Below are 8298 nucleotides of genomic sequence, written 5' to 3' on the forward strand. Positions count from 1 at the left end.
AAGTATAATTAGCGCAGCACAGTGTCTTTACACGCCAAGTACGCAAACACCGAACAAAACAACTGCACGTCCCAGGATCAACTGAAAACCGCAGAAACCTCTGGACACTATACAATGCAGCGTTCTGAGGATTCCAAGCCAACCTTTTGTTGATTGTAAATGACATGAAAAAAAATATGCTGGACGAAAACACTAAAGCCCTCAAATCGTGTGAGAAGACAGCCTGCAGCAAGTTGTGCGAGCGCTACGGAGGCGCAACGGTGCCGCGTGATCCAGCTTACGGCTTAAAAACGACACGAGCCCTAGGGCTTCCAGTGGTGACGCTCGCGCCCAATATAGCTATCTGGAATCCACTTTACTTATTGCGGAGCAAGCCCACAAATAGCAGTCTTTACGCACATGAAGACTAGTCATCCAAACCAACAAAATGATCGATGTATTTCTCAGCGGTTTAACTGGGAAAGTATTGTTTCCTGAATGGAACTTGATAGTTTGTATCATTACTAGTATTATGCTCAGCAAGAAATTTTAAACACGGTATCGTATACTACAAATGTGCAGTGTGTGAATATTTTGCTTCCTTTCTTAACGTTCGCTGTACTAAAAGCAAGGAACTACATTGAGTCTAGTTCTCTGTGTCACTCAGCACTTAATAGGCACTTAATACAAATAGAGTCATCTTAATGTTGGTTATATTTTCAGCATGATAGCACACTGAGCACAGTCACGCAAGCCCGAAATTTTCTTCTGTATGGGGAATTCGGCTTCACCACTTTTCAAGAGCGGAGGGAAGGGGCAATTACGTCCGCTCTCTCCTTATCCTTCAACTTTTATTATGTAGCCTTGGCCATATAATTTAGGCCAGAGCTGGCACGTATAAAAGCTACAGTTACGACGCGACTTCCACGTAGTGTGCCGAAAACAACGCTTACAACGTCTTATAACCGCGTCGCGTGGTCTTGAGACAGCACAATGCTTAGCGACTAGGTCTACCAGCTACGTGAGCTCACGTTCAGCGGCGACAAGCTCCTCCAGGTAGCAAAGCTTTATAGGCAATGGTCAATACATACCAACCTTAAATGTGCATTCGAAAGCATAGGCGTTGTGGGTATCTCCATAAAAAAAAGCTTTCGTAGTAGTTGGCTTCTTTACAGTAACGTCGCCTACGCGGTGAAGCCCGCCTCTGTAATTCCTGTCGTTTCATTGGCGATAGCCAGCAGATCGGAGGTATTTGCGTGCGTGCAACCAAGAACGTTACCATGACAATGTTAAGCGTCACTGACAACCGATAGAAAAATAAGGATTTCAATTAATAAATAAATGCGTGTGAACTGTAATCAAACCCGCAGGCCCTCTCAATTTTGAGCTTGGCGCTGAACTGATCAGGATATCAGGCGCCTGCATGCGTTGAAAAGCTCCGAGCCAAAGCCGTGCAATACCGCGGTTGGTGTGTTTGCCCCGTGTTGAAGCTGATAATGATGATTGTAACGCCTCTTAGCGAAGTAGTGAAGCGAAAGAGGAGCTTATCGTAAACATGGAAGGGGGAGCGGACACATGCTGTGTACATAAAGAACGTGTAAAGCATGCAATGTAAAGCTTGTAAGAACATGGGTGCGTGCTAATGCGTCCTTTCTATTACTGTACATACTTGACTTAAAGGGCAAAAAACGAGGACAAAACAAGGAAGACTAAACAGGACGAGTTCTCGTCCTGTCTGGTCTTCCTTCTTGCGTCGTCGTTTTTTTCTGTTTTAAGTCAAGCGTGAATTCTCACAAACACGCCCAAATTTCAGTTTTTGTAGGCTTTCTATTAACGCACTTTTTTAAGCAGGTTGTATTTTCTTTTAGGCGTACTGCTTTCAACCTCTGCATTGGTACCGAATTTAACACAACCTACATGGGTTGGTGTGTTTGCCCCGTGTAGAAGCTGATAATGGTGATTGTAACGCTTCTTAGCGAAGTAGTGAAGCGAAAGAGGAGCTTATCGTAAACATGGAAGGGGGAGCGGACACATGCTGTGTACATAAAGAACGTGTAAAGCATGCAATGTAAAGCTTGTAAGAACATGGGTGCGTGCTAATGCGTCCTTTCTATTACTGTACATACTTGACTTAAAGGGCAAAAAACGAGGACAAAACAAGGAAGACTAAACAGGACGAGTTCTCGTCCTGTCTGGTCTTCCTTCTTGCGTCGTCGTTTTTTTCTGTTTTAAGTCAAGTGTGAATTCTCACAAACACGCCCAAATTTCAGTTTTTGTAGGCTTTCTATTAACGCACTTTTTTAAGCAGGTTGTATTTTCTTTTAGGCGTACTGCTTGCAACCTCTGCATTGGTACCGAATTTAACACAACCTACATGTAGTGTGGCACAGAGGCTATTCTAAGCGTTACAGGAAATTAGCAAATGAAGTTTAGTCATTGAAAACAATTCGAAGGTTGAAAAACAAATGCGTGGAAACCGGCAGGAGGTGAGCAGAAGCTGTCGAATATTTTGTAAGGGATTACTGTGGCATGCAGCACAGTTTTGTAAGGCCACTAGCTCTCCCCTGTCCACTCTGTCACACTGCATAGCATGCAGAAGCAGCAGTTATATTTTTTTTCATTTCCCATGTCGCTTAATAAACGTAGGGCTTACGTTAGCTTCGACTTATATTGCACGCGAAATGTCTTTTTTTTTTCACATCTTCTATGACTATTCGTTCCTGTATTCTTCTTCTGTTTGTTTTCTTCTTTAATTCAAGTAATTTTCCTTAGTCCAACACGAGCCCCACCGTTTACGACAAGGAGAGGCAGAGAAGAGCCACAGGACGAGTGCCGACCTGTCCTTCCTATCCTGCCTTCTAATCCTGTTTTCGTCTAAAGTAGTGCTGCTCACCAAATCGATTTGCCCGAATGCAGTGGGCCCAATGAATTTGGTCCACTGTGTCATCCTATTAACTTTTGCTGGGTTCCAGGAGAGTTTGCATGTATTCCAAATATTCTTCGTTAGGCGCCGTGTTGTGCCGCCTTCGTCTCCTTGTCCCGTACGCTAGCACTGGTATAGCATAATGAAAAAAAGCATGAATCCTTTGAGCAGAAACAGCGCAAAATAACAGGACGTGTGAGTTAGCCAGACAACAACGCTGACTAACAACGCTGCTGTCAGCGCTCTTGTCTTTCCTTTTTTCACGTTCTGTTATTTTGCGTTGTTTCCGCTCAAGTCATAAACCAACCAGCCCAAATGCGTACGCTTCTGCAAAAATCCCAACGCAATCTGTTAACGTACTCCGTTGGATTATGGGTTATCTCTCCTAAAGCGGTTACAATGGCGCGAACAACCATTTCGTGTTTAAGAGAAAGAGAGAATAGTGAAAACAAAGGTAGAAAAATATATTTAGAGGAAATCTCCGGCTGGCTAGGCTGTAGTGAAAAAATACAAACAGGGTAGCACACGAAGAAACATTAATACAAACGCACGAATACAAAGAAACGCTACAAACAAACGAAGAAGCATTAAACACCCACGATGCCGTGCGTGTACAATGAGTCTTCCTGTGTCCTCGTGGCACTTTGCTGTAAAACTCGCCTGGAGATGATGAAACAAGAAACCCACATCACAGCCTTGGGTAGAAATGCTGAGAATAAAAAAGAAGGCAGGAGTGGCTGTCCCATCATGCATGGTGATAGCGTAACTACAATCAAAGCCTGTGGCGCGAGTGAATTCTCTTTAAAGGAAAAGTGCAACAGTGCCTGGAAGATCGCCCTTCCTCAACTCGGTGGAAACAATTCTGCAATTCTCTCTTTTTTTTTTGTAGACAGACCACATTCCAGCATACTCTGCGTGGCAGACATAATTGTTGTTCTATAAAATTTCATACTTAAAATTTTCTCACTACGCCACAGGACTCACGTACTGCTTTGGATTCAGGAAGGTATAAAGCGTCTGCAGCGGTGGGTCCAGAAAGCGAATTGCGCATAAATGTCTGATGCGGCTTGCAAAGCATACGCCTGAAGGCACTGACAAGTTAATCTCTTGTGAGACAGGTAAATCAATGTTATCAGACCTTTTATAGGCATGAAAATTTGAATGTTATTGCGTTTATGTAGTTCAACTAAATGTAACGTCGCCTTGAGCACCTAGCTGGCCTATACTATGAAAATGTAATGGAAATAATTCCTTGGAAAATGCTACACAAGTTTACGTGGTTTGGTGTAAAAACTTGTTAGAAACAATGATCATGGCCATTCCTCGAGCTGTTTTTTCTCTTTTATCGCCATGTTGCCAGTGGTATTTTGTAAGCGAACCGTCGCCATGGAAAGATTAAACAAACCTAGAATTCCTTACGGAGAGAAGGAGAGAAAGCAGGGAGATAAGAAAGCTTACTAATGCTAAGTGCATTTTACTACGACTCATAGACACACCGCCTGTCTAACACTGTATTCGTGTCCCTGTAACCTTCTCTCATGCGCCCATGCACCCTCGTATGGGTCACATAAGGGGGTTTATGGGCTGTTTGTCCTTTTCTTAGGTTCACGAACTACGTGAATCCCGCGGTTGGAAGGAATGTAACACATCCACCGCGGTGGCCTTTAATGGCGCTGGCTCACAACGCTAAAGTCTAGATCTAGGACACATACACAGGGATAAAGGAAAAAGAGAAAAAGGAAAGGCAGTGAGGTCAACCCGTCGTGCGTCCGGTTTGCTGCTCTACACAGGGGGAAGGTGGTTAAGGGATAGAAAGAATTAAAGAAAGAAAGAGAAAAATAAAAAGGAGAAGGAACGTTGAGGGGGCTGCTTCACCCGGAGGTGCACATCGACACCACAGTTGCTCACTTAGGTCTGTAGATGTACGTTTCTGAGCTTAAAGCATTGATTCTCGCCACGAGGCTGCACTGCACGGGAAACGTATGTCAGGCCCGTGCAGATATACATGAAAACTTCGGAGTGTTCATGGATTGGTAGCCAGATAGCGTAAAGGAACTTCATAGATTGCAAGACGATTATTAAAAACGTACCGACGTAAGGATGAAACACGAGGCACGATGTATCTAGCATCCCATTGGCACATTGGTAAACTTTTGACTTCTGTCTGAATTGCTGACGACCGGCGAGCTGCGATGTTTACTGAAGGCATGCAAGCACTGGATTCAGGGTGTCCAGTAATCTGAAGGCACTTAGAGGTGAATGAATTCTGAGGTATTACGTGCCAAAATCACGATTTGATTATGAAGCACGCCGTAGGGGGGAACTCCCGATTAATTTTGACCACGAGGGGATATTTAACGTGCCCCGAAGGCACGGGACACGGGCGTTCTTGCATTTCGCCCCCATCAAATTGCGGCTGCCGCGGCCGGGATTTCATCTCGCAACCTCGTGCTTAGCAGCTCAATACAATAGCCGCTAAGCTATCCCGGCAAGTGCGCTTAGAGCTGCCGGCGTCGGCAGCTTAGTAAAAAAGCACGTAAAGCAGATCAACCAATGGCTGCAGTATGATGAGGACCTGCAGGTCTTGCTCTGGGAATTTCTCAGGAACAAATGGGGCATTCGATGGGTTCGTCATCCGCTTGAAGTTCGGTGCTATCGTGGCGCCTGGCAAATCGGAGGATGGATGGCGCCCTGGGAGCACTGGCCGAGAATCAACAGTCACTCTCCGAGGCTTCCTTTGCGTTGGATTCCTTGTCCTTGGCGTCAAGTCAACCTAGCGTGGGAGGGAAGAGGAGGTGGCGGTGACAGATGTGGAATGCGCCTCATACAAGCTGTAGTAGTCTTTGATGAACGGCTGACACGGGGGCGTCGTCGGCGTCGTTTTCGGACTACATCGGCAGCATACTCCGTGAGACAAGGGGTCCACCACCTGCTTCAATATGTTCTCTTCTTTCTGAATGAGGGAGCATCCCTTACAAGAGGCATCATGGGGTCCAAAATAGTTAGGACACTTCAAAGTGGTGGCATTGCAGCTGTGAGTGCCGTGAGGCTCGGGGCAGCGGGAGCACGCTGTCTCGTTTGTACACATGTTGCTCCCGAGTTCAGGCTTCATGTCTTTCCTGCATTGTCGTGGACAGGACTGCGCGCGTCCTGTCCACTTCTACTTCTGTCGTCCGCGTATGTATAGCGCACTAACCCCCCCTTATTACAAGATGGTCTTCGTATGAATGGGAGCACTATACGCCGGAAATTGCCAACCTTGACGTGTGACGGCGATGATTCACCGCTGAATATAACCTTCGAAGAACGTGACTTGCCGATGCGAGAAACCTGTGTGATAGCAGCTCCATCTGTAACTGACTTAACGAGTATCGGCAAATTTCCACTCAAAATGGCCGCGTCGATTCAGTAATAACACCAGTGGTGATCTCATTGTGGGTCGGAACATGTGAGCGGACTTGCATACCACCGAGGTTGGTGAACTGGCGCAAGATCTGCGACGCGACCGCATGTTCAACATCTATTGCCAGGATATCCCTGCGGGTGCTGTTTCTGACGTCCTTTACCTCATTCGGCACCAGCGCCTCGAGATGCGCAGATACACTTTGCCTATTAAGATGCCTGATGTTGCTGGCACGAAGAACACAAAAATACAGGCGCGTAAAGGATGGTGAATGGCTCAGGAGCTCGAGTCGGCCTTACAGTGGACGTACTCGGACGAGATGGCGCGCTGACCATTCTTTGCTTAACCCTGCGGCTCGGCACAACCTTGTAGCTTTGGTCAGAAGATCCATTACTGTCACCGGAGTAGATCATGATGTCGGCGGGCTTAGCGATGTTTTCAAGATCGTTCCGCTTCCAGGATGCGGCCGCCGCTCACGCTACTGTAGCAGGAGGACGCCCGTGAGGCATGTTTTTCTATAGGAAACAGTCTGGTGACGGTATGTTGCAGGGAAATCGCAATAAAGGCGAAATAATCGGGAGCTTGCTTGCTTGCTTGTTCCTCACTTGTGGCGCTTACCCACAAGAGTTATTGGCCAAGAAGCCGGCGGTTAAAGGTTACAAGTTATAGGGAAGGGGAGAGAGGAAAATTTAAACTGAAAATTGAATCGGGATGAAGTAAAACGTTCATGTTAATTAAAAAAACTAAATTTACGTGGCAGATATAGAAATAATATTTGTAATTATATATAAACAGCAAATATTGTATTCTTTTTTTGGGTGGTATTAGAATAATTTCGAAGGCAAAATCAGGGTTTTAATGATATATCAAATTATTGATTTCGAGGATTAACATGGTAGCCTTGTTGTGTCGCAGAGATAGCCGCAAATGACCCCACAGATGTTCCTGTGGCTAAAGCACAAAGAAGAAGCCACGAAGGAGGGGATATTTTGAGTAGATTCTATTCTATCTCTGTTCTATTTTCTACTTCTATAAAACCTTTTTCTAAAATTTTATTTCTGCCTCTGATTTATAAAACGACGGCATGCTGTTAAAAATGATCATTGTTTTCAGCTTCCTGGCAGGTTGGACGCAGAGGGAATGTGCCAGACCAGACCTGTATAGGTAAAAATTTAATGGTGGGATGCAGCATCTTAATTTTGTTATGGTGATTTCTAATTTACGTGTGGGACACCATTTATTGTCCCATGTAAAGGATAAATGGTTAAATTCTAACATTTAAATTTTTAATTTTGTAGAATCTTGGAAAAGAGAAGATTTTCGAAACCTAGCCGCAGTGACATACGCCAGAATATGCATAACGGACATAGCTGGTCCATCAAGAGACAACCATGCAAGTGTGTCTGCCATTTCATCTGAGAATATACCACGATGGCCTGGAACCCATACCAACCGTGATGCGGTTGGTATGGGGCATTAATCCCTTAAGTTTTAGGGGATTAATGATGTAAATGTATTGGCTACAGTACTGTTTGAAGATGAAGTGGTTGATGTGCATACTGACCGTGAATCAGTCACTATAACCGCTGTTGAATAATTTGAAGTAAGTTTTCGAAGAGCTAAGATAACGGCTGATAGTTCAGCCAGAAATGTGGGTGTGGAATCCGGGAGGCGTAATGCATATGACCAGGATAGTGACTCGGAGAAAATACCCACACCCGCTTTCGCCTCACTCATTGGCACGTCAGTTGCGATCACATGATAAATTCCCAATTGAGTTAAATGATCTTGTAGCATACCATTTAAATATGTAGTGGGCAGCATTATGACATTCGATGGAAATATATCCTCAAATTCAATCTTTATAGTAGGCATGGGCTTGTTTGGGCAAATGATCTCGCGTACATTACCATTTAGTGGATCTAGCTCAGCTTGTACAAAGAAAACCCGAGGTCTATCTAAGCGAGACCAATGCTCATTAAAAATGCCCTCA

Source organism: Dermacentor variabilis, chromosome 1 (assembly GCF_050947875.1).
Source record: "Dermacentor variabilis isolate Ectoservices chromosome 1, ASM5094787v1, whole genome shotgun sequence".
Lineage (NCBI taxonomy): Eukaryota > Metazoa > Arthropoda > Arachnida > Ixodida > Ixodidae > Dermacentor > Dermacentor variabilis.